General features: G+C 38.0%; 1 non-coding gene across 1 annotated transcript; it reads left to right on the top strand.

The window, feature by feature from the left end:
- Positions 1 to 17,673: 17,673 nt before the first annotated feature.
- On the top strand, positions 17,674 to 17,805 carry LOC126021119 (small nucleolar RNA SNORA51). Its single transcript, XR_007499730.1, has one exon. It is a non-coding gene; the product is annotated as a small nucleolar RNA SNORA51 (small nucleolar RNA).
- Positions 17,806 to 18,306: the final 501 nt, after the last annotated feature.

The raw sequence follows: 18,306 nt of genomic DNA, 5'->3' as shown, positions 1-18,306 counted from the left end.
TTTCCTCTTTGTCAGGATATCATGTTAGAGCTGGCCCTTGTTGTTGACCCCGCAGTATTAAGGCTGTCCCGGATGGAGTTTGTTTCCTGCAGCTGTTGTGAAGAGCTGTGCCGATTCTATGTCTGGGATCCAGGGTTCAAGGCTGGATGAATGGTATCTAATCATCTGAGGTCTAAGTGATTCCACATGACATATTTTCAAGGTAGGAGATATCCCTGTATTGTAAACAACTATGAGTTCCTATCTCTAGTAGATAAGAGCTCTTTTTTTATATGTAAGATTTCCCCATTATCTAGTGTGTCTTTGCAGGGGGAGGTGGAGCTACATTGTATTGTCGGTGTGGTTGGGGGTGGACAGAGGGGATAACAGACACAGGTCACATACCCAAAAATGATAAAAAAAAAATAATAAAATAATAAAATAAAATAAAATAGGGGCCGGGCGGTGGCGCTGGAGGTAAGGTGCCTGCCTTGCCTGCGCTAGCCTAGGACGGACCGCGGTTCGATCCCCCGGCGTCCCATATGGTCCCCCAAGAAGCCAGGAGCAACTTCTGAGCGCATAGCCAGGAGTAACCCCTGAGCGTCACAGGGTGTGGCCCAAAAACCAAAAACCAAAAAAAAAATAAAATAAAATAAATAAAAATGTATGTGCTCGCAAATGTATATATAGGACCAACGTTTAAAAAAAATAAATAAATAAATTTAAGAGGAAAGAAAAAAAAAGAACTAAAATGAGTTAGCGAAGTTTTTAAAGGACCAAAGTGGTGCAAAAGACTACCTTACATTTGGGGGAGAGCAGGTAACGAGGTGGTGTATTACAGGTCTTATGCCTATGTTGGAAGTACAGTTTTTCCCATTGTCTTTTGGGTTTTTCTTGTGATGTGTGGGTTCCCAGGCATCTTCCTATCACACCCCCTGACCTTCTTCAGGTTGGTAAAAATTTGCGGCAGGGAGGTCTTGGAAGAGTTCTTGCATTGGGGATACTTTTGGACCTAGGTCCGGTTTCAAGAAACAGTCCACGTTAGGGGGAGTTGGTAGGGAGGGCCTCGCAGCATGAGTCCGCAGAGGAGTTGGCTGTCTTTTCTTGTCCGGGACGAGGTGTGGGTTTGACTGGGTGTCCCTTCTCTTGGGTGCTGGGTACTGGTTCGTTGGGGTAGGAGGTCGATCTTGTTGCCTAATAGATTAAGGACTGAGGGTGAAGTGTTTTAATATAGAGGGAGGTCTGGATGGGATTGAGGGGTGGAGGGATAGTTGGATTTCCAGAGGGGGGAAAGGGTAAGGTGTATGGAAGGGGTAGGGAGGGAGAAAAGAGAAAAATACATTAGAAAGAAAGGGAGAAGAGAAAGGATAGAAAGTAAAGAAAAGAATAGAAAAGAAAAAAATAACCAAGAAAGTGGTGAGAAGATAGGAGAGAATAGCAAGGGAATGCTGGTTTGCTTGAATGTGTTCAGTGAATAAAGCATGTAGTTTGGGTCTGTAAGTCGCTGTTACTGCTTCGGTGGTCTGACTGGTCACGTGCTTGAAACCCTAAAAGAAGGTAAACCTAGATATAAAGTGTATGTTAAAGAGTTTTCTCAGGGCCATCTCATAGTGCAAACTGGGTATGGTATCTCGTGTGGTATCCCGAGCTGCCATCTTAGCTTGTCTGCCCTTTGTACCCAAGAACGCCTGTGGACAGAGAAGCTGGGAGGTTATTTTAAATATAGTAAGATAGAGGCATTAATGCGTAGTTTTATGGGATGTTTCCATTGGAGTCAGTGGTTTGCCTTGGTATTCTTTACCTGTGTTCCTGTATATGATCTCTACAGGATTATTATGGGCCATTATTGTAGAAGGTTGATTACGTACCTGTTCTCTCTATGCTGCTGTTCTGGTGTTGCTGTTTTCTTTGTGGTATAATGTGTAGTCGAGAGTTTGTGTTGTTCCTTTTTCATGTGTTTTGGGCACTGTTCCCAGGTATATGTTGACTATTACAGTGATTGGAGTTTCTACTCTGTTAGACCCTGTTATTTGATTGTTAAGTATTAGTTGTGATTGAGATGTATGTTCTATGTGCTTCAGAATAGTGCTACCATTCTGTGTTTATCTTTTGCCTTCTGACTTACTTCGTTTAACATAACATGATCTAAGTCCATGCACGTTGCTGCAAAATCTGTGATTGTATCATTTCTGACTGCCATGTAATATTCCATTGTGTATAGATACCACATCTTAATGATCCATTCATCTGTTGTTGGACATCGCCGTTGGTTCCAAGATTTGGCTATTATACTGAGTGCTGCGATAAATAGTGGGGTGCACACGTATTTTGGAATGAATGTTCTTCCAACTTGGGGGTATATACCTAGGAGTGCAATTGCTGGGTCAAAAGGGAGCTCAATTCTGAGTTCTTTGAGTACTCTCCAGACTGTTCTCCATAGATGTTGGACTAGGGGGCATTCCCACCAGCAGTGGATGAGAGTTCCCTTCATACCGCATCCACGCCAACAAAGATTGTTCTCAGTATTTTTGATGTGAGCCATCCTCACTGGTGTAAGGTGGTATCTCATTGTTGTCTTGCTTTGGATCTCTCTGACGATGAGTGAAGGTGAGCATGTTTTCATGTGTTTGTTAGCCATCCTTCTGTCTTCCTCAGAGAAGTGTCTATTCATTTCTTCTCCCCATTTTTTATGGCTTTATTTGGTTTTGAGGGGCTCAGTTTTCTGAGTGCTTTGTAAGTCCTAGATATCAGCCCTTTATCTGATATGTCGAGTGAAAAGATTTTTTCCCATTCTGTTAACTGTCTTCTTGCATTAAGTAAGGTTTCTTTTGCCATGCAGAAGCTTTTTAGTTTGATGTAGTCCCATTTGTTTATGTTTGCTGCTAAGGTTCTTGCCATTGGTGCTCCATTCTCGAAGACCTTATTGATATATAGGTCTTCGAGTGTTCTCCCTATTTTATTCTCAATAAACTTTATGGATTCGGGTCTGATTTCAAGGTCTTTGATCCATTTTGAGTTGACTTTTGTATAAGGAGTGAGGTATGGGTTGATTTTCACTTTCGTACATGTGGTTTTCCAGTTGTGCCAACACCATTTGTTGAATAGGCTTTCTTTGTTCCATTTCAGATTCTTGCCTCTTTTATCAAATATTAGTTGGCTGTATATCTGGGGGTTTATGTCTGGGAATTCTGTCCTGACCCACTGGTCTGAGGTCCTGTCTCTGTTCCAGTACCATGCTGTTTTGATTACTATGGCTTTATAGTATATTTCAAGTTAGGTAAGGAGATTCCACCCAGCTTCTTGTTTTTCAGTATGTGTTTGGCTATCCTGGGTCTTTTGTGGTTCCAGATGAATTTTGTGAATGATTGTTCTAATTCTTTAAAGAATTGTGTCTGGATTTGGATAGGGATTGCATTAAATCTATAGAGGAGTTTGGGTAGGATAGTCATTTTGATTATGTTAATTCTACCTATCCATGAGCATGGGATGTTCTTCCATTTCTTTAGATCGTCTTCAATTTCTTTCTGAAGTGTTTTGAAGTTTTCCTGGTATAGGTCTCTCACTTCTCTTGTAAGGTTGATTCCTAGATACTTGATATTTTTTGAAACTATCTTAAATGGAATTGTATTTTTAATCTCTCTCTCCTCAACTTCATTGTTTGTATATAGAAACGCTACTGTCTTTTGTGTATTGACTTTGTAACCAGCCACTTTGCTGTATTGGTTCATTGTTTCTAGGAGTTTTACTTTGGACTCTTTAGGGTTTTCGATGTATATCATCATATCGTCGGCAAATAGAGATAGCTTGTGTTCCTCTTTTCCTATTTGAATTCCTTTGATTCCCTTCTCTTGTCGAATTGCTATTGCTAGAACTTCTAAGGTTATATTGAATAAGAGTGGGGAGAGTGGACAGCCTTGCCTAGTTCCTGATCTTAGTGGGAATGCTTCTAGTTTCTCACCATTGAGTATAATGTTGGCTGTAGGCTTATCATATATAGCTGTAACTATCTTGAGGAAGGTTCCTTCTAACCCTATTTTGCTGAGTGTCTTTAACATGAAAGGATGTTGGATTTTGTCGAACGCCTTTTCTGCATCGATTGATATGATCATGTGGTTTTTGTCTTTCATGTTTTTGATGTGGTGTATAATGTTGATTGATTTGCGTATGTTGAACCAACCTTGAATTCCTGGGATGAATCCCACTTGATCGTGATGTATGATCTTTTTGATGAAGTGCTGGATTCGGTTTGCTAAGATTTTGTTAAGTATCTTTGCATCTATGTTCATTAGTGAGATTGGTTTGTAGTTTTCTTTTTTGGTAGTGTCTTTGCCTTCTTTGGGAATGAGTGTGATATTAGCCTCATAAAAGGAGTTGGGGAGGATTCCTGTTTTTTCTATGGTTTGGAAGAGCCTATGGAAAAGTGGTAGTAACTCTTCTTGAAATGTTTGATAGAATTCACCTGTAAATCCATCTGGGCCTGGGCTTTTGTTCTTAGGGAGTTTTTTAATTACATCTTCAATTTCCTCTGAGGTGATTGGTCTGTTTAGGATTTCTAGATCTTCCTTTTCCAGTCTTGGAAGAGGGTGTTTGTCCAAGAATCTGTCGATTTCTACTGGGTTCTCTAGCCTAGTTGAGTATAGTTGTTCATAATATGATCTCATGATATGTTGTATTTCTTGGGGTTCTGTTGTAATCTCGCCCCTTTCATTTGTGATCCTACTGATTAGGGTGTTTTCCCTCTTTTTTTTGGTGATTTTTGCCAATGGTTTGTCTATCTTGTTTATTTTTTCGAAAAACCAACTCCTGGTCTCATTGATTTTTTGTATTGTTTTCTTAGTTTCGATGTTGTTTATTTCTGCTCTGGTTTTTATTATTTCTTGCCTTCTGGTTGTGGTTGGATTTCTCTGTTGCTGTTGTTCCAATTCTTTGAGGTGATCTTTTAAACTGTTGGTTTTGTTATTTTCCTGTTTCTTGACATAGGCCTGTATTGCAATGTTTCCCCCTAATTATTGCTTTTGCTGTGTCCCATAAGTTTTGACATGTTGTCTCTTCATTGTCATTTGTCTCAAGGAATCTTTTTATTTCTTCCTTGAGTTGTTCTTTGATCCAGCTGTTGTTGAGCAGCATGTTGTTTAATCTCCAGGTATTAGTTTTTCTCCATTGCTTCTTCTTGAATTCAATTTTGACCTCTGTTGCATAGTGATCTGAGAGGGTACTTCTAATGATCCTTACCTTTGTGGTCTTATATAGGTTGGCTTTGTATCCTAAGACATGGTCTATTCTGGAGAAGGTTCCATGTGGGCTTGAGAAAAATGTGTATTCTGCTTTCTGGGGATGGAGGGCTCTATATAAGTCTATTAGCCCTAAATCTTCTAGTTTTTCATTCAGAGCTCTTGTTTCTTTGCTATTTTTCTGTTTGGTGCATCTGTGCAGTGGTGATAGTGGAGTATTGAGGTCCCCTACTATTATCACATTTCCCTTCATGTGTTTCTCCAGATTTCCCAGTAGTTGCCTCACATATTTTGCTGACTCTACATTAGGTGCATAGATATTGACCAGGGTTAGTGTTTCTTGATCTAATGTTCCTCTGATCAGTAAGTAGTGACCCTCTTTGTCTCTGATCACTTTCTTGAGGTTGAATGCAATTTGGTCTGATATAAGAATGGCTGTCCCTGCTCTTTTTTGTTTTCTGTTGGCCTGAATAATTACTTTCCATCCTTTTATTCTAAGCCTGTGCTTATCCTGTAACTGTAGGTGTGTTTCTTGCATACAGCAGAAGTCCGGTTATTTTTCCTAACCCAGTTCTCTACTATGTGTCTTTTAATTGGAGAGTTTAGTCCATTCACATTTAGGGAAATTATTGATTGAGAGGACTGTTGTGCAGTTGTATTGTGTGGCGTGGTTGTTGTTACAATCGGGGGTTTGGATTGTGTAATTCGTCTCTGAGTAGGTCGCTTAGGATCGGCTTAGTTTGCACAAATAGTTCAAGTTCGTTCATGTTTGAGAATGTTTTTAGTCTGCCCTCCCATATGAATGATAGTTTTGCTGGGTATTGGACCCTAGGTTGGAAATTTCTTTCATTCAGTCGTTCAAATATGTCATTCCACTGTCTTCTTGCTTGAATTATTTCAAATGGGAGATCTGGTTTGATTCTTATGTCCTTTCCTTTGTACTTGAGGTTTTTTTCCTCCCTTATTGCTTTCAGGAGTTCCTCTTTCTCTTTGTTTTTTGCCATTTGGATTATTATGTGTCTTGGTGTTGGCTTATTAGGGTCTATTTTATTAGGGACTCTTGACTTCCTGGATTTGTCCTGAAGTGCCTTTCCAGAGGGTGGGGAAGTTCTCAGTTATTATCTCCCTAACTACCTGTTCTTCCCCCTTCCCTATTTCCTCCCCTTCTGGTATACCCACAATTCTTATATTGTTTCTTTTGTCCTTGTTCATTAGATATTGGATTTTTTCCTTCCAGTGCTTTGCCTTTTATTTCTTTGTTGGTTTCTTGATCATTTTTTGATTGTAGTTTTCCTTCAAGTTCTTCGATGTGCTTCTCCAACACTGTGTTTCTGCTCATAAGGCTTGTTACTTTGTCTTTTAGGTCCTTCACTTCTTTTTTGTATGGAATCTCTCATGTTCTTTGACATTTCTTCTTTAATTTGGCTGATTCGTTCATCCATGGCTTTCTTATACTCGGTTGTTAGGGTTTCTTTCAATTCTTGCATTTCCTTCCTCATGACTGCTTTTAGGTCTTCTTCCCATGGATCTGTGCGTTTTGGTGGACTTGGAAACTTGATAGGATTTGTCATGTTGTCTCCAGTTATTAGGGATCTCCTTGATTTACGCATAATTCTTTGTATTTAATGGTGCGTTTTGGAGTGCTGTGGTTTCTAATTTCAGCCTGCTTTGGTCTCCTTCCTGAAGGTGTTTCTAGAGGGTGCTGTTGGGTGAGCTTGTTGAACCTAGCTCTTTCTCCTCCCCTTTGCTACCTAGAGTTCAGTCTTCCTGTAATAGGTATTGTTGCTTTTCTATTCCTTATTTCTGTCAGCGGTGCAGTTCCTCTCCTGGCCACAATGGTTGCTGGTGCTGTTGAGCCTAGTTCTCAATCGCCCCTCCTTTCCCTGGGAGTCAGTGGAGCTCTGCCCCCTCCAAGCCTCTTGAAGTGGTTCCCTCAAACCGGCCCTTAAGGCTCTGCCCTCACCCTTGGGGAGTCCCTGGTCCGCTCCAGGGCCCAAGGAGGTGGACTGCTCTAGGTCACCTGAGGGTCCAGATGGCTGGCCCTATCTCCCTGGTCTATTCGGGTCACTCAACTTACCTTTCCAGGCGTCCACCTGGGGGGAGGGTCTCACCCGAGTCTCTCTTGGCGGTGCGCAGGGGTCCTGTCGCCGGGCAAAGAGAGAGACTCCCCCGAGTCTCTCTTAACGGTGCTGGGGTGCTGTTGCCGGGCAAAAAGAGAGACTCACCCGAGTCTCTCTTATCGGTTCTGGGGTCCTGTCGTCGGGCAAAGAGAGAGACTCGCTCGAGTCTCTCGCTGGGGTCCTGCTGCCGGGCAAAGAGGGAGACTCAGTCGAGTCTCTCGCTGGGGTCCTGTAGCCGGGCAAAGAGGGAGACTCACCCGAGTCTCTTGCTGGGGGTCCTGCTGCCGGGCAAAGAGGGAGACTCACTCGAGTCTCTCGCTGGGGTCCTGTAGCCGGGCAAAGAGGGAGACTCACCTGAGTCTCTTGCTGGGGTCCTGCTGCCGGGCAAAGAGCCACAATGTATATTCTTAATTCTCTGAATGTAGGGGGAAATGAGGTGATTGAGAATTTTTCCTTTTTCGTTTATAGTTTTACAGATTTCATTTATTTTTGGTTTTCTAACTACTTGTAGAAATAAAAATACCTTATTTTTACTTATGCCTCTATTTTCTCCAAGAATGCCATTTTTATGTTTTATACACTTTTCTCACAATTGTTTTTGTTTGTATATGCTTGCTCTGGATTGTGGATCTCATCAAGAATTAAATGATTTATCTTTATTTTGATAATGTTAATCATGGAAAGAATACAGTAAAGATATAGTCCTGGAACTGATTTGGGTTGCATGAACACATATAAATAATGAAGAAGAAACATGAAACTATATTTAAACCCAATTCAATATGAAAAGTTTGGTTGAACTAAGGTAGAAATCAGGGACCAAAAAAATCCAGAGAAATCTCTAAATCAAATGTGCAAATCTCCACACCCAACCAAACTTCACAGGAGTAACATGAACACCAACACAAATGAAGATAAAAATATCTAAATCAAAATGGGATGAGCTGACCACTACAGAAGAAATGGAAGTTTGCACATGGAATCTAGCCAACTCAAGTATTTACTGAAAAATGAAATTACCCAACATTAAACATTCAGTCTCCAAGAGAGGATTATTACAAAATATCTAGAGCATATCATTCACTAATAAGCTTTGAAAATGTATTTTATATTTAAAGAAACTAGAGAGCATAACACATTTTTATGAGAATATTCAGTTCAATCAAAAGACAAACTTTGAGATGACACAGATGTTGAATTAAGAAAAAAAGGCCAGATGCCTTAGCCATGTTAAAAAAATATTCTCGTAAGGTGCCTGTCTTGCCTGCGCTAGCCTAGGACGGACCGCGGTTCGATCCCCCGGCGTCCCATATGGTCCCCCAAGCCAGGAGCGACTTCTGAGCGCATAGCCAGGAGTAACCCCTGAGCCTCACAAGGTGTGGCCCAAAAACCAAAAAAAAAAATTCTCAAAAATAAACTATAAAAAGAAACAAAATTACAAAACTGAAAAAATACAATGAATTAAAAACATACAATAGTCTTAGTATAATTAAAAACTACAGAAGAAGGTGCTTATGAACTTTAAAAGACAGAGCAATACAAATGGTTCAATATTAAGAGCATAGATAAATACATTCAAGAGGAGGAAGAGAATTTCAAGAACCCATGAGACAGTTCAAAACTACCTAAAATGTGACTAAAATGGTAGTATAAATCTTAAGACCCATGTTTGTACAGCCTCATCCAGACCCCAGTTTTATCCCAGCACTACTTGGCCTACTAAAGATCACTGGGTTCATTCAACTCTGAAGGCCTTCACAACTACCAAGAGGTGGCATTGAAAAGTTCAGTGATACTACTGGCCCTAGAACTACAAACCCTATCAGGCTAGATTGATGAGAATGGTATCCATCTGTGCACTGATTTGGAGGTGCTGCCCCTGCCACCCGCCAAATGGTATAAAATTGTGAAATAGAATTGGACAGAGTAGGAAATAGAACACCACTTTAACAGAATGTCTTCATATTTAAATCATACATTTTTTTTTAAAATATACAAAATAGTAAAGTAAAATATAGTAACTTTATGCATAATAAACAAATAGAACACTATACCTTGATATAACAAAACTGGAACTCATATATAAGCAAAGATATTGGGACCAGATATATAGTACAGGGGTTAAAATACATGTTTCATGTGACTAACCATAAACTCCAGTTCTGTCCCTGGTTCCCCAAACATCGCCTGGGTAATCGATTAGACTTTACATTATTGATTCCATTTTCAAAGATGTTTATATTTGCAAGAATTTTTAATATATACAAGATAATTTGATTGAGGTTTGTACAGAAGTTTTGAGTCTTATTCATAAGCTAACACATTTCTAGTCACTAGACTATTATATTTGAAGTACCCTAACTATCAACATAGTGCTGGTATGGGAGCATCTTTTTTGATAGACAGAGTGGTTATATTTTTTCCAAATGACCTTCAGACAATAGACTGGATCTACAGGAGTAGCAAACAGGGTCTGATACAAGAAGTTTAAAAGTTACAGATGACACCCACAAACTCAGTCACCATGTCTGCATTTGTCCAATTTCAAAAATTCTATCTATTTTCAAAAGAGATGTAAACCAAGCCATGAAAAATTATGGGTATACTGACAATGCAACTGAAAGATGTCAGTCCCAAAAGAAAAGGGTAGGTCAAGTACCTGGCCTGCTTAAACCATTCACCAATAATTGCGTTCTTGACAAAGGCCATGCTTCTCTATATTTCTCTGCTGAAACACCAATCTGACCAACTTTTAGGAATGCCAGTATTTGAATTGCCATCTCTAGGATTTTTTTTTTTGAGTAAGTGAGAGCAACTCCCCCTACTCATCTTTTAGCACTTCTATAAGCCATGGCAAAAAAATCATATCCTACAAAAGCATTAGTATCAGCAATAGTGATGGGAATTCCTGGACTGGGCCTCCACCTCCAATATTTTTTTCTTTCTTTTTTTTTAATTATTTAACCAACTTTATTACATACATGATTGTATTTGGGTTTCAGTCATGTAAAGAACACCACCCATCACCAGTGCAACATTCCCATCACCAATGTCCCAAATCTCCCTCCAATATTTTAAATTCTGTCATCCCTTTAGGAACAAATACATTTAAATGGCAATGTGTTTCTGAAGCCACCTAATGTTCATAAACAAAAGAACTAATTGAGTTCATGCTCTATTAATATTGATACATGCTCTTTAAATAAAGTAATTTATATATCTTTTTAAAAGGCAAAATAAATAATTCATATGGGCCAAAATTATTTGCATAATTAAATAGAGTAATGTTAATTGTAAAAAAAAAATAAAGTAAAAGGCTATGTGTAACATTATGGCCAGAAACTCTTTTTGTTTTGTTTTACTTTTTTGTTTTAGGGACATACCAAGTGGTACTAAGAACTGTGTAAGACTATCCTTTAAAATTATTTCATACCTTTCCAGATACCACAACTGTATCGAGAGAGCTAACTCTACTGCATGATTGACAGTTATGATAGTTATGAAAGCATAAGGCACTTGGGGTAAAAAACCATATGGAAAGCACTCTGAAAGTTTAAATAATATTTTATTCTTTTTTTTATTTAACTAACTTTATTACATACAAGATTGTATTTGGGTTTCAGTCATGTAAAGAACACCACCCATCACCAGTGCAACATTCCTGTCACCAATGTCCCAAATCTCCCTCCTCCCCACCCAACCCCCGCCTGTACTCTAGACAGGCTTTCTATTTCCCTTGTACATTCTCATTACAGAAAAGGTCTATCTAATTTCAAAATCACCTTTGCCCATTTTTCTAAATAAGAAGTTAAAGGTCATTATTGGAAAGATTAATTTGTTCTGGTTTTTTTGTTTGTTTGTTTGTTTTTTGGGATCATACCCAAAAACATTCCTGGCAGAGTTGCAGGACAATATGGGATGTCGGGATTTGAACCGAGGTCTGTCCTGTGTGGGCTGAGTGCAAGGCAAAAGCCTTACCGCTGTCCTATCACTCCGGCCCCTATTAATTTGTTCTGTATGGCTGTCAAATCCTTTTTCTATATATTGCTTCAGGAGTTTATCCTTTCAGAAATCTAGTTTGCACATAGCCATTGCAAATACTTTATTTGGTTTACCAAAGACTACTTAACTAATTGATAAATAGTATAATCATACTGGAACCAAGTATATTGGTTTCGAGTCTGATTCTAAAAAAACTCAGTTTTTTAGGACCTATATCTATCTGTTTTTGTTTAGGCCATATCCAGCTGTGATCAGGGCTAACACCTGGATCTGTGTTCAGGAGTCACTTCTGGTGGTACTCAGGGGACTATATGAAGTGCTAGGAATAGAACCAGTAAGCTGCATGTAAATAAGGTAAGTGCCCACTGTGCTATATCTTCTGCCTCTCTGGACTTATTATTATTATTATTATTATTTTAGCTTTTTGGGCCACATCCTGTGACACTAACCTGGCTATGAGCTCAGAAATAGCTCCTGGCTCAGGGGACCATATGGGACGCCAGGGAATTGAACCAAGGTCCGTCCTATATCGGCCATGTGCAAGGCAAAGGCCCTACCGCTGTGCTATCGTTCCAGCCCCTGTCCCATTATTCTTGGCCATGCCTGTCTATGGTTATGTGAGATCTGAATTAGAGCCCTGAGGTCAGAACACAGTGATCACATGGTACTTTATAAAAGGGCTTCGTTGCTCTATGATTTTTCAGCTTTCCTTTTTGCCTATTTTCCTGCTTCACAGTCACAGCTGGAAGCAACCATACCTATCCACTTGATGAAATCAGAACATATAAAACGATTTCTTTTGCTGCAAGAGGAGAGCATTATGAACAATTTTGACTTTCGGTTCAACAGAAGGAGAATGCTAGGCTGTGAAGAATTTAATCTCTGTTCAAATGTTCAGGTGAGGGCAGAGTCTCTGTGTTAAGAAAGAAGCTAGGAAACATTTTTCCTGTAATATGATTTCAAGATTGCAGAGAATGACCTTTACTTCTCAAATGTTCTTCATCACACACATATAATCTTTTCTTTGGGCACAAGACCTTCCTTTTTACAAGAGAGAAAAAATACCATTCTAACTTTTCTGGGGGAGGATTGTACAGTGGCCAAGTGTTAAAATCTCTGTAGCTGATTATGTGCTGTTCACTCTGAAGCACTTTGCATTTATTATTACCTCTACTATTTTCACCACCTTTCTGGAGCATATTTTCTTATCATTTCCTCCTACTGATGAGAAAACAAGAAGAGAGAAGTTAAATGCCTTGTTGAGCATTTTGCATTTCCATGGAAGTGAGGACTGAGGGAGATGAACCATTTCTCTACTAAACCTACCAGTGCTCAGGGAAATACCTGGTTCAGAGAAGTTGATCCTAACATAAGCACAGGCATTTTGTGTCTGAGTCCTTTCCCTCACAAAAATACATTTCAGAAGGAGACAAAATAGTGAAGCAAGGTAGTTTTTAATGAATGAAATGTGCTTAAAAAGATGTGAGAAGAGAGCAAGTTAAGTGTTTAATAGAGGGGCCATGCTTCTCTTACTAAGCAGTCATTAAGGAGACTTTTCATGTATCCACATCATTTTCAGCATTTGCTTTATCAGTATTTTGACATTTGACAATTCTAAAATATGAAAATAGTATCTTGTTGTTTGCCAGATATATAATCTTCTGATAGGTAAGACATCGAATGGCTTTTCATATGCATATTCTCCTTTTTATTGGATTTTTTCTTGTTCATTTTCTTTTATTTGCTCACTTTCAGCAGCACAGGACTTCCTTCTAAATCTGTGTTCAGGGATCACCCCTGGCATTGCTCAGGTGACCATATTTGGTGCCAGGGACCTTACGCATATGAATTTCATGCAAAGAAGCACCCTTACCTGCTGTACTATATCCCTAACCTAAAAGTCAGCATATGTTATTAGACTTTATGCTTTTTGTCCACAAATGTCTCAACTCAGCACTTACTGGTCCTGTGATAAATAATACCTGGATGGTCTCAGGGTACCATATGTGCTTCTGGGGGATCAGAATAAAATGAGCTCTATACAAGGCAGCACCTTACAATATGATCTGTCTGTCTGGCCTTCATAACCCCTATCTATGTTAGCATTGATTACCTATATTACCATTGATTGGGTGTCTCTTGAGAACTTTTGCTCATTTTTTAACATTAGTTTTTCTTTATATGTATTCACAAGAGATTTTATTTATTTAGGATATGTTCCTTTGTCATATGTCTTAGACATGTCTTACATATGTCTTTTTTTCCTTCTCTTGGCATTGGCTTTCATTTGTTCTTATTTGAGACACACCCAGTGATGCTCAGGACTTACTTTTGGCTCTGCACTCAGGAATTACTCACAGAAGTACTTAGGGGACCATATGGGATGCCAAGACTCAAACCCGGATCAGCCATGTGCAAGACAAGTGCTTTTCATGTAGCACTATATTTACAATCCCTAGTTTAATACAGCTTTAACTTTAATGTAGTCTAGTTTACTTATGTTTTTTCAAAGATTTTACATTTGGTGTTTTTTCCTAAAGCATCATTGCCAAACTTAAGGTCTTCTCTATGTTACTTCCTAGGAGTTTTATGTGTGCATTTTGCAGTTAGATTTATGGCACATTTAGAGCTAAGTTTATTAAAATATTAGACATCTGATCATTACTTTTGGCATGTGTATATCCAGTTGTTCCAAAACCAGTTTTAAAAGAAGTTAGAGTGTGCTATGTGCAAAAAGTTTATGTTTTGCACTTATGAAACCTGTGTTCAATTCCTAGCACTGAGAAGCATTGTGCTAAATTATGATTTTTCATATTTTGGCTCTCCATACAAATTATAGAATTAGTTTGTTAGCCTTTGTTGTCATTTCTCCTCTTGTTAATTTTGCCAATCTATAAAAGATCAGTTAACTCCATTGATGTAGATCTACACCTCAGTTCTGTACTCCATTCTTTCTCTTCTTTAACAAACATAACACTTTATCAATGATTAGAGTTTTATAATTGTTTTTTATTTGGGTGGGCCAAACCCTGTGATGTTCAGGGGTTATTTCTGGCTATGCGACCAGAAATCGTTCCTGGCTTGGGGGATCATATGGGACTCTGGGGGATTAAACCCCGGTTCGTCCTATGTCAAGCCACTTGCAAGGCAAACGCCCTACCACTGCGCCACCACTCTGGCTCCAAGTATTTTATTTTATAAAGGGACTACTCATAGCAATACAGGATGACTTGGTTCTTTAGACCAACAGTAGTGAGGTTCATTGGAAGTGGGGGTCACATTCAGTAGCTCTGCAGGCTATAAGGTTATCAAGTAGTGTTATAGATCAAATACAGGGTTTTGTTCATGCTAAACATGTGCTTGAGAACTTTAGTTATCTCACTGCCCTCTTTTACAATACATTATAATAATTTGATGTTGTTTAAATAAGCATTGCTTTAAATTATGGTTTTCAAACTATTTTAGCTCTCCATACAATTATAGAATTAAATTGTTAGCATTCATAAAAATCCTTTATTAAATTCTGTTTGTATTATTTTGCATTTATATAGATCAAGTTGGGGAAAACTGAAAACCTGACAATATTGATCTTTTTTATTTATAATTATGGGACTATCTTATGCTAATTATATTTTACCAGAATTTTATCATTTCCAGGTATCTTGTACACATTTTGTTATATCTGAGTACAGTATATCAACCTCAGGGTATTAATATAAAATATGATTTGATTTGATTTGATTTGATTTTGTTTTTTTTTTTTGTTTTGGGGCCACATCTGGTGGCGCTCAGAGGTCACTCCTGACTGTGCTCAGAAATTGCTTCTGGCAGGCTCAGGGGACCATATCTGATGCTGGGGATCTAATCCGAGTCCATCCTAGATCCACCATTTGCAAGGCAAATGCTCTACCACTGTACTATCACTCCAGCACATAAGTATAATTTTAATTTTAGAATATAATTGCTTATTGATTGCATGTAAGAAAGTGATTCACTTTTGTGCAGTGATTTGGTGCCTGCTAATTTTGTCAATACTCAGTTATCTAGGACCATATTTTTGGTTTATTTATATTTTAGACATTGGTAGTCATATCATCTATGAAGAAAAGTGTTCCCTCTTGTGACCACTATAGTTTTCATTCTTTCTCAGAGTTTTGTTGTATTTTGTTACTTTGCTTGTTTTAATTATTCATGTTTTACATATAAGTGAAGTCATATGATAATTAATTGTATTTTTCTTTATTACTTAATTTAGAAGAGTCATATAAAGATCCAACCATTTGCAGAATTGTCTGTTTTTAATAGCAGTGATATTCTATTGACGATAAATATCAAGTTTCTTCATACAGTTATCTGTATTTTTGTACTAAAGCTTATTTTATTTATATTATACTAAAACACAGATGTTTAAAAATACACTCCACTGTATCCTGCCATGTCTCAATCTGATTTATAGTATTCGCCTTGTCTCTTCAAACATTGTTTTCTATTTTTAGTATGACTTTCAGTTTGTTGTTAGAAGTCATATTTAATTTTTGTTTAAAAGAAACTGCAGTAAATAGAATTTCAGTAATATAATAGTAAGCTGGGATCAGGGAGAGGACAAATATTTTGTCCTGTAATTAGGTCGCTGTCTTTTTGTGAGCCTACATCCTTGGGTGATAAATATCACAACTACTTCTCAGTTTTCTCAAACATAAATTGAATACTATGACTAAAAGGAGCTGGGGGTGGGTTTTGTTCTTTTTATTTGTTCAAAGCCAGAGTAGGCTGAACTCTTTACAAACCATACACAAGTGAGAGTCTTGGAAAATTAGTCCATGTTGATAGTACGTTAAGGAGAATTGAAAGCTCTAGCATATTTTAGAATAGTTGCAATCCTATCATTCAGTTAAAATTCAAGTTTTGTTAGAGCTTGAAGAGGGAAAATTCAAAAAGGTGTGTGAGATCTGTGTGAGTCAGGAGATCATCCCTATTAGAGACCCTCCCATTAGTCAATTACAGTTCAGGGTTTCCTCCTCCAGTTTTTTTCTGGTGATTTCTGCTTTGAATTCTCTACTCTGTCAAGTTATGAAATTCTTTACATGCTTAAGTTTTCACCACGGGGTCCGCAGTTTTCTAATAATTTCTCTAAATTCTCTAATAAATCTAAAAAGAATTTTCCCTTCCAGTTTGTTTGGTTATCGACTTATAAGTTCCTTATGTGACAGACTCTACATTTGTTTTGAATATGTATCTGCTAACTTTAGCTCAGCTTTCTCTGTTGTTCTTTTATCCCCAGAATGCCTAAACAATTTCTTAATTACAAATAATTAATTTTCGCTAATATTTCCAAAAGCTTCCTGTCCTCATCACTTATGACTACTAGATATTGCCCAGGGGCAGACACTTAAAAGAGTAGGACATGGGACATATTATGGGCAGTTTGATCATGAAATGTGAAGGCAAATGAGTGGGATTCTTGTTAATAGATCACTAAGTCTCTCTACATAGAATCATATAAATCACAATGAAAAATAGACTGTGGGGCCCACTTCAGATATCCTGACCCAGTTTCCAAAGGTAGCATCTTTGCAATATCAAAGTCAGTGCTCAGCATTTCACATGCAAACCTGCAGCTTGACTCCTGCAGGAGTTAATGTGTTAGCATTTTAACAAATTGAACCACTTCAGTGGCCTATTTATCAGTTCAAGCTATTTGGAAATGTTGCGACCATATGTCGTCCATTGAAATGAACACTAAACACTGCATTTATAAATGGTAATTTATGACTCATAAATGTCTTTGCTATTAGAGCCATTCTGCAACTGTGAATGGAATTGATAGCAGGTTCTAAGCGCTGTGGCATGTGTATGTTTTTTTTCCCCTCCTTTTTAGGAATGTTGTAGATATTAAAGCCTTAGTGCCTCGTGGAAATGTTATTTTTAAAAAGCTGTGCATATCAAAAAGATTTCATTTTATGCTAAATTTTCATATTCATAAATTTGACAGGCAGGTTAAATATATGTGTGCATGTGCATATGGTAAGAAGATTTTTTTAGTTTTATATAGACAAAGAATTTAGAATTATAGCTAGAGATATGGAAGTTATACCTTATCTTTCTTAGATTTTCTCATATTGCAAATGTTATTAACAACAATATCTCCTCTTTCCTACTTAGAGGCCACACATCTGTGTGGCCCTTCAGTTTAAAAACTTTAATTGCAAATGGGACTGCAAAATATTGAACAATAGAAACATGAAATTTGTGTTGAAGCTTCTGAAAAACCACATTAAAGTAGAGATGGATATATATGTGTATATATGTATATGTATTAAAAAATAAAAAAGAAAAGAAAAGACCTCCCAATTCTTACCACAGACTGTGTTCTTTACACTGACTGTAAAGAAAGAGGAGGTACAGTAAATGCACCCCATATACACCTCAACTCAGGCCTTTGCCTGGTCTGTATTGTTAATTGGGGGACAAAAAAATAAAGTAGAGATGGATTACTTTTTATTTTTATTGGTTTTTACATAGTTGTATTCCCTTAAATATTTATATGAATATGTAAATTTGGACATTGAGGACTATGGATTGACTACCAGATCTGGAAATACCTTAAAATTTGCGATGGGCCGGAGAGATAGCATGGAGGTAAGGCACTTACCTTTTATGCAGAAGGTCATCGGTTCGAATCCCGGCGTCCCATATGGTCCCCCGAGCATGCCAGGAGCAATTTCTGAGCACAGAGCCAGGAAAAACCCCTGAGCACTGTCGGGTGTGACCCAAAAACCACAAAAAAAGAGAAAAAATTTGCTGTGAATATTGTAATGTACAGGGAATACTGACTTGACTTACCTTTTACTTTCTCTATACTTCCACAAAATGACTTTTCATTTACACCATTTTATTTTTTGAAGCACACGTCTATAACTTAATTGATGTTATTTGGTTATAATATGCATGATTCTGACTTCAAGATTGAAATC

The sequence above is a fragment of the Suncus etruscus genome, chromosome 10 (assembly GCF_024139225.1).
Source record: "Suncus etruscus isolate mSunEtr1 chromosome 10, mSunEtr1.pri.cur, whole genome shotgun sequence".
Classification (NCBI taxonomy): domain Eukaryota; kingdom Metazoa; phylum Chordata; class Mammalia; order Eulipotyphla; family Soricidae; genus Suncus; species Suncus etruscus.
The sequence above is the reverse complement of the archived record's forward strand: the minus strand, read 5'-3'. Positions and strand labels throughout refer to the sequence as shown.